The sequence below is a fragment of the Daktulosphaira vitifoliae genome, unplaced genomic scaffold (genome assembly GCF_025091365.1).
Source record: "Daktulosphaira vitifoliae isolate Bord-2020 unplaced genomic scaffold, ASM2509136v1 Scaffold_4, whole genome shotgun sequence".
Lineage (NCBI taxonomy): Eukaryota > Metazoa > Arthropoda > Insecta > Hemiptera > Phylloxeridae > Daktulosphaira > Daktulosphaira vitifoliae.
This window is the reverse complement of record NW_026099575.1, coordinates 21,673,643-21,681,225: the sequence shown is the minus strand read 5'-3', so window position 1 is coordinate 21,681,225 and position 7,583 is coordinate 21,673,643.

Genomic DNA, 7,583 nt, shown 5'->3' with positions numbered 1-7,583 from the left:
CTATTGTTCTCATTGTTACAAACAATGAGAACAATAGAAACCCGTTTCCTGACTTACTGAACACTCTGTATAGTATAACTACGGCCTACGGACCGGATGGTCCGTGTTTTAGGCCATACCCAAAAAGGCTATTATCTAACTACACGCTACAGCCTACTAAAAATTTTGAGGTAGTAAGGTTAGTTGTCATTTTTGGTTGTAATAATGCTTCAAACGGCTGTGGTGGGAGAGAAATAAGAGGATTTATTATTGATTTAAGCTCATCAAGAAATTTAAGGAATGAGATTTTATTATTGTTTGTTGAAATAGGAATTAAATTGGGTTGGTTACTNTATTATTGTTTGTTGAAATAGGAATTAAATTGGGTTGGTTACTCCAGTTACATTTGCCTATGAACGTGGGTTGAGTGATGATGGTTGTTGTGGTTTCTTGCTTGAAGTGTTGTGTTTGCTTTGATTTTTTATATATTTGACATTACTTATAGTTGGCTGGATGTGGTCATTCACAGAGTGTGCATTTAGCTGGTAATCTAGTTATTTTTTACAGGTGGAGGTTGGGTGGTTCACCCCACATTTCACACATTTTGGTTGGTTTGCGGGTGTTTGTGCAGACCTGAATTGATTATTGAAAGGATAATTTATTGAATAGGCAATAAAAGATATCCTGGTGAAATATGATAGTGATAGATTCCCTTACAATTTTTTTATTTATGATATTGGTTAATAGGTGATTTTTAATTGTGTTATTTTTAATAATTCCTATTAATCTAGCCACTTAAAATTTAATTATCGAATAAGATTATTGCCTTTAATTAAAATTCTATTGATCTTTGTCACAAACTCACAGTTACCTTCCCGTTAATTCCTACGTTACACACACGTATTAAATTATTTAGTAATCGCTTTTTCATTTAGTTAAATTTTATTATTATAGCCTAGTTTACGTTTTTTTATAATTTGTTAATTGTTATTCGTTAAATTTGGTGTCGGCTCCTGTATGTTATTTTTAAAAAAAGTATTTATTATTATTGTGTTTTAAACAGGTTATTGCTATATTTTTATTTTTTAGTTTAATTTTTTATTATTTATTATTTTTTTGCCAAACAGGCATGGTTAAATTTATAATTATTAATTAAAAAAAAAGGGTTTATTGTTGATATTGAATTTAAAATACTTATTATTGAAATGGTTATTTATTGAAAACATTTTTTTTTTATACATATTTATTATTATTTCTATTTTTTATATTATTGTTTGTGCAAAAGTGGCAATTGTTTTTTATTGAGCTAAAGGGGCTTTTGCTGATAACTATACAATATTCATACATTACAGTTTATTATTTATTATTCATTGATTTAATATTTTGATACAATTTTTGAGAACTACATTCTAGTAATTTTTTTATTATTTTTAATAGTTTAGTTTATCACTGTTACATGCTTACCTCCAATTTTGGACAGAACCCCCCCCACCTTTGGTGTGGTGTGTGAATAACTATAAGTTCCTAATATACAGTCCTTTCATTCCTTCATTTTAGAGTATAGGTAAGCGGCAAACCATTTTTCACCCTTGCTGGTTAACTATTGTAAATGTTGTCTCAATGTGTTTTTAATCATATGTTACTGAATAGTCGTATTGGACAAAAGTAACTCAAAGTACATTTTCAATATTACTGTGTATTTTGTGACAAAAATTATTCCTCTTCAGCATTGTTTTAGCACAGTTTTAAGTTTATTTTTCATTTAAGGTAATGAAAATTTTATTTATTGTGACTAATCATTCAAATGCATGAATATTGTAAAAGTTATTTAATTTGAGTAATTTAACTGAGTTAATGTACTCGCTATTATACAATAAAAATTGATTACTTGTATCTAATATTATTTAAAATTAAAATTATATTAAAAATTTTAATTTAAAACTGAAAAATATTAAACTTAAAAAGGTTCACAAACCATTAGAAAATCGCGGATACGAATTTTTGGAACAATCTAACCAATATTAACGCTAAATACAACTGTATGTGCTTAGCGTTATAATGCCTTGAATTGATATTATAAAAATCTGTTTATTTTATTTTGAGATATGTTTTACTAGTCATTCGACACTGGATATAAGGAAAATCAAATAATATCAATTGAAAATGATCATTTTTTTAAAGTTTTTTACTTGTTTAATCTAAACGACGAATTGAATAAATTCTTTATGTCTCATAAGTACTTAATTAGGCATAATTGTTTACTATGTAAACAGTATGATAATAAGATAGAATACATAAACGATTACTTAAAAAACTTATGATGACGTCAATGATATATTAATATGTGGATAAAGCAATGAAAATAAATCATAGATTCTATATTGAACAGTTAATCAATAAATAACATTTATAAAAAAGGTAAGACTGAAAAGTTGCCGTTTTCAATAATTTACGTTTCTAATACTTTATTATAAATAATTTTATAATATTGCTATTGTCTGTTTCATTAAAATGTTAATTCAAAGCAATAATTCATGTAGTATAATAAAAGTAGTTATGGTGTTACTTTTATTACAAGTGAAACTTAATGATTCACTCAACACTGGATACAAGAATAATCAACTAATGTGTGTCGAAAATGTTAAGCTTTTAAAATGTTCTTATTTATTATACGCTTTGAACTATATGCAAATAATTAGATTAGAAATTGATCACCCTAATTTTAAATTAAATAATGTATTATACCCAGTATCAAAATTTTTATTTGTTTTGCAAAAAATGATATGTACGTTGTATGCTTTCGAAGGTGTTGAAATAGGTTCTTTGTGGTTAGTACATATTTATTTAGAAATTATTAGATACCAAATTGATGAATTAAAAATATCATTTGAGTATCTAGATACATATTTTAAAGACTCTCATGATTATGTAATAGATGCATTAAAATCTGAGGTTTCAACCATGAAATGTAATGCAAAAAAAAACCAATTTTATGTACACGAAGAGAAGTTAAAACAATTAGAAAATCAGCCATTAAAAAAAATATTTAAGTTCATGCTTGGAAAAACAAAAATCATGCACACTTTTATTTTGAAGAATACTGAATTATCTATAATAGATTATAGGAAGTTTACAAAAAAAAATATTCTAATTAAAATAATTGGAAGTAATTCTGAGAAAATAATTTATTTTATAGATGAATATAACGTGCAAGTTAATTGGGGACCAACCAATAAGAGTTTTATACAGAAATTGCAGAAAAAATACGAAAATGCACATAAAATTGATTGGAGGGAAAACCAATTAAAATTTATTCAAATATACTATGATGCAGTTTTTAGCTTTTTCAAAATCATTATGTTAAGGTTAACATGGAAACATATCTTATACGTTAAAAAACAAAAAGAAGAATCTATTGAGAAAAATTTGATTGATACATGGTTAATATTACTTAGTGATTTTACGACGTTCTTTCACTTAAAAGACGATGATTTTGTTTATAAAGTAAAAAAAATAATTGAAATACAGCGTGATGTTGATGATTACCTGCTCAAATCATATTTAAACACCTTATGTTGGAATTTAGGGTGTAATGCATTAGAAGAAATGGTATTAGACGGAAAAGAACTTCCTTCTATAAAAAATGAAAAATATAGACCAGTTCACAACGAAATAGAGTTGGAGACTGTTCAGTTTTATAGTTTGGGCGTTGCTGGAAGGTTTATTATTAATATAAAAGAATTATTTTCGGATTCAGACTTTAATGTTGTTAAGTCATTTATAGATTTTGCGGAAAGTAATCAATTGTTTTTTCAAACTGAGAAAAAAATAGAATATTATTTTTCATTATATGATATTAAATAATTTTAATGACAATAAACTGTTAAAATTGTTTGTTAAACCATTCCAAAATATAATATTCTTTAAATATAACAGATAATTGGTTACACATTTTTTTTTTAATAACAAGATAAAAAAAACGGTAGCACAGTGGGGTCGAGGCACAGTGTGGACGAGGCATAGATGGGACAAGTATAGATAATATCTGACAGTGATTAAAATCACTATCATAAGAAACGCTTCGATGCAAATCTGTAGATAGTGTTTCCTTTAGAGAAATTGGTGAAATATTTTAAAAGCAACATGAACTCTTATTTCTTTAATTATATCCTGATTAGTAGTTCTTTGATTTTAAAATATAATATATGAATAAATACTAATTATAGTTTTTAAATTTAGTATGAAATTGTGAGGCCAGCTATGATGTATGGTTCATAGTGTTGGGCGGTTGATAAGAAAGTAGAGCAGAGAATAAGTGTAGCAGAGATGAGAATGCTTAGTTGGATGAGTGGAGTGACTAGAGAAGATAGGATAAGGAACGAGCATATAAGAGGAAGTATAGGTGTTGCGTCAATCGTGGATAAGATGACAGAAAATAGACTTAGATTGTTTAGTCATGGTATGAGGAAAGAAGAATCGATAGCTGTAAGAACAGTTATAGAAATGAATGTTAAAGGAAGAAGAGATAGAGGAAGACCAAAAAAGAAATGGAGGGATGCTATTGAATGCGATTTAAGGACAGATGACGTAGAAGATGTGGGAGATGGAATTAAGTGGAAGTTTAGGATAAGGGTGGCTGACCCCAAGTAGTTGGGATTAAGGCAAAGAAAAAGAAAAATATTACTACAATTTCCGGTGACAATTGACATAATATGATTGTTGTTTCGGAATGTACAATTTAGCGTTTAGTTGGGTTTAAACAATATAGCGTCAAATCAATTACCTACTCTATCGCTTGTATATTAATATACACTACACTTTAATGATACAATAAATAAATAAACTCACACATACACACATATGCATTTATAACATTGTGTCTAACGTAAGTGTAACATGATAAAAAGTAACCGTAAAATGAAAAAAATGGAATATAAATTTTAGTACTCATATTAAATGTAATGTAACTCGAAAAATATTTGTTTAAATGAAAAAATATAAGATAATTTTTTTGTTTATAATTGTCTTTTAAACAACTTTTGTACGAAACTTTTTTTTGTAAGTTAAATATTTTTTGAGAAAATTAAAAAAGCTCATATTTTTGAACTTTTGCGAGGCTGTAAAAAAAAAGCTCAATTCCAATCTTGAGGACTATTAGTATGTCATTATACATATTTTAATTCAACTTTTAAAAACAAACAGTTTTTATTGAAAATTATTGTATCAAGCCCTTTAAATTTTTATACACGTAAAAGTAAAGCAAAATATAACTTCTTTATTATTTTTATAATTTCTCCGTTTAAATTACAATATTAAATATCAATTTCATACTAAATTTAATAATTATAATTAGTATATATTCATATATTATATTTTAAAATCAAAGAACTACTAATCATGATATAATTAAAGAAATAAGAGTTGATGTTGCTTTTGGAATAATCCACCAATTGCCTAATTAAAACAAAAAAAAAAAAAGTTTGTTGGGAATTTTTTCTGCTATTCTGCAAAATTACTCCTTCGTTGACTAGAATGAATCATTAAATAGAAAATTTTATGAGAATTAAAACAATGTTATTTTTAAGATTAATATGCAGTCAGAAAGTTTTATAATTATTATTTATTGTAAATTTATCAGAAAAACTCATTATTTTTTGCATTTTTATCGTAATAGAACACTTAAATAGAAATCATAGTAATCATTTCTAAGTAATTTTTGATATTTAAAAAGATTCTACTATTGAAATATCCAGAACTGAATTAATTTTAATGATTTACTTTAACTAAAAAAAAAAAAGTTAATATTTTGAATCCCTCTTGTGGGCAGGTAAAGGGTTAGATTTATAAAAAAAACCAAATGATAGATAAAGACATGCATCTAAATAAAAAAAAATATACTGATTTGGTCATTTTTGATAAAGTTATAACAATTAACAAAGTTATAAGTTTTATACACTGGACTACAAGGAACTTCCATCAGAAACAAAAATATACTATTCTAAATCAACTTTCCGCGATGTTTCCAAATGTGCAATTAGACTTTTTCTATAACTTCTAAGTTTTAATATTATTAAAAATAGTTTTTACATATAAAAAAAAATAATTTAGAACAAAAAAAATTGTTTTAAATTAATACTCATTTGATATAATATTTAATATTAATTTGATTATTAATAAGTTAAAAATAAGGAAAATGACATATTTAACCTATTTTGTTAATCGCTTAAAGTTGATTGTTGTAAATGTTTATAATAAAAAAAAAAAATTTATTTTACCATAACTTTTAGCTCAATTGGTAAGTTTGACATTGACATAATTAAATAGAAAATTTTATGACAATTAAAAAAATTGTNTGAGTTTGATATTGACATAATTAAATAGAAAATTTTATGACAATTAAAAAAATTGTATCGTTAAGATCAATATGCAGTCTATAATTGAAATATTGAGAACTTAATTAATTTTAATGATTTACTTTAACTAAAATAACCAATAAAACATCGAAGTCTCCGCTTCGCATCAAAGCTAAAAAAGTGGTTAAAAAGATCTACTCAATTGAGCGTATTATAAAATTTGATTATAAAAATCCATTGTTAATTCAAAAGAAACTAACAATCATTTTTTTAGAAATGATTTATATAGCAACATGTTACAAAAAAAAAATTGTAATATTATAGTCTAGTAGTAGCACCAAACAGAGTAATAAAATTATTAAATTACAAAGTAAAATGATTTAATTTTGTAGTTGAAACCTATCATATCAAACTTCATTCGTTAATAAATATTTTGAAAACATTAGAAATTAATGATTTTAATTGTCTTTATGGAGACGATGTAATAACTAACTGTTTAATTGATAAATTAGAATTTTTTTTTCAATTTTTGAGAGTAATATCTTCAACTAGATACGAATTGTAGTCATTGGACGTATCGTTGAAAAAAGTAGGTCAAGTTAGAGCAGAGAAAATAAATGATATTCACAAAAAAACATCTTCTCGGCTTTGCATCGAAGCTAAAACTTAAAATATAGTAAAATAATTTTAATACGAATAAGAAATTTCTTCTTGCAAGGGGCGACTAAAGTAATGGGATCATTGATCTCTATTGAAGTTATTGAATCTAAATGAGTTAAAAATTTATACTAACTTAAAAAGAATTAAGAAAAAATGCAAAAACTTCGTTGCCATACGCGGGTTGGAACCTCGTACCCCAAGCGTGTAAAACATAAATTTTACCAACTCGGCAACCGTACGTCGCTACCGNACTTCATTGCCATACGCGGGTTGGAACCTCGTACCCCAAGCGTGTAAAACATAAATTCTACCAACTTGGCAACCGTACGTCGCTACCGTCGGGTGAAAAATTGGCTATTTAAGCTAGTTCAAATTTCAAAGTTATTTTNAAAAATAGGCTATTTAAGCTAGTTCAAATTTCAAAGTTATTTTTCTCGACTTAAAAGAAGCAAACAAATTTAAATAAGTTTAACTTTCTATGCTATATTAATTTTTTATTTATATAATATTTATGAAAATCTGTACTCCCCTTGTCAGGTATTTTAAAATAAAATAAAATACAAAACCGAGAATTTTAACACAAAAATAGCA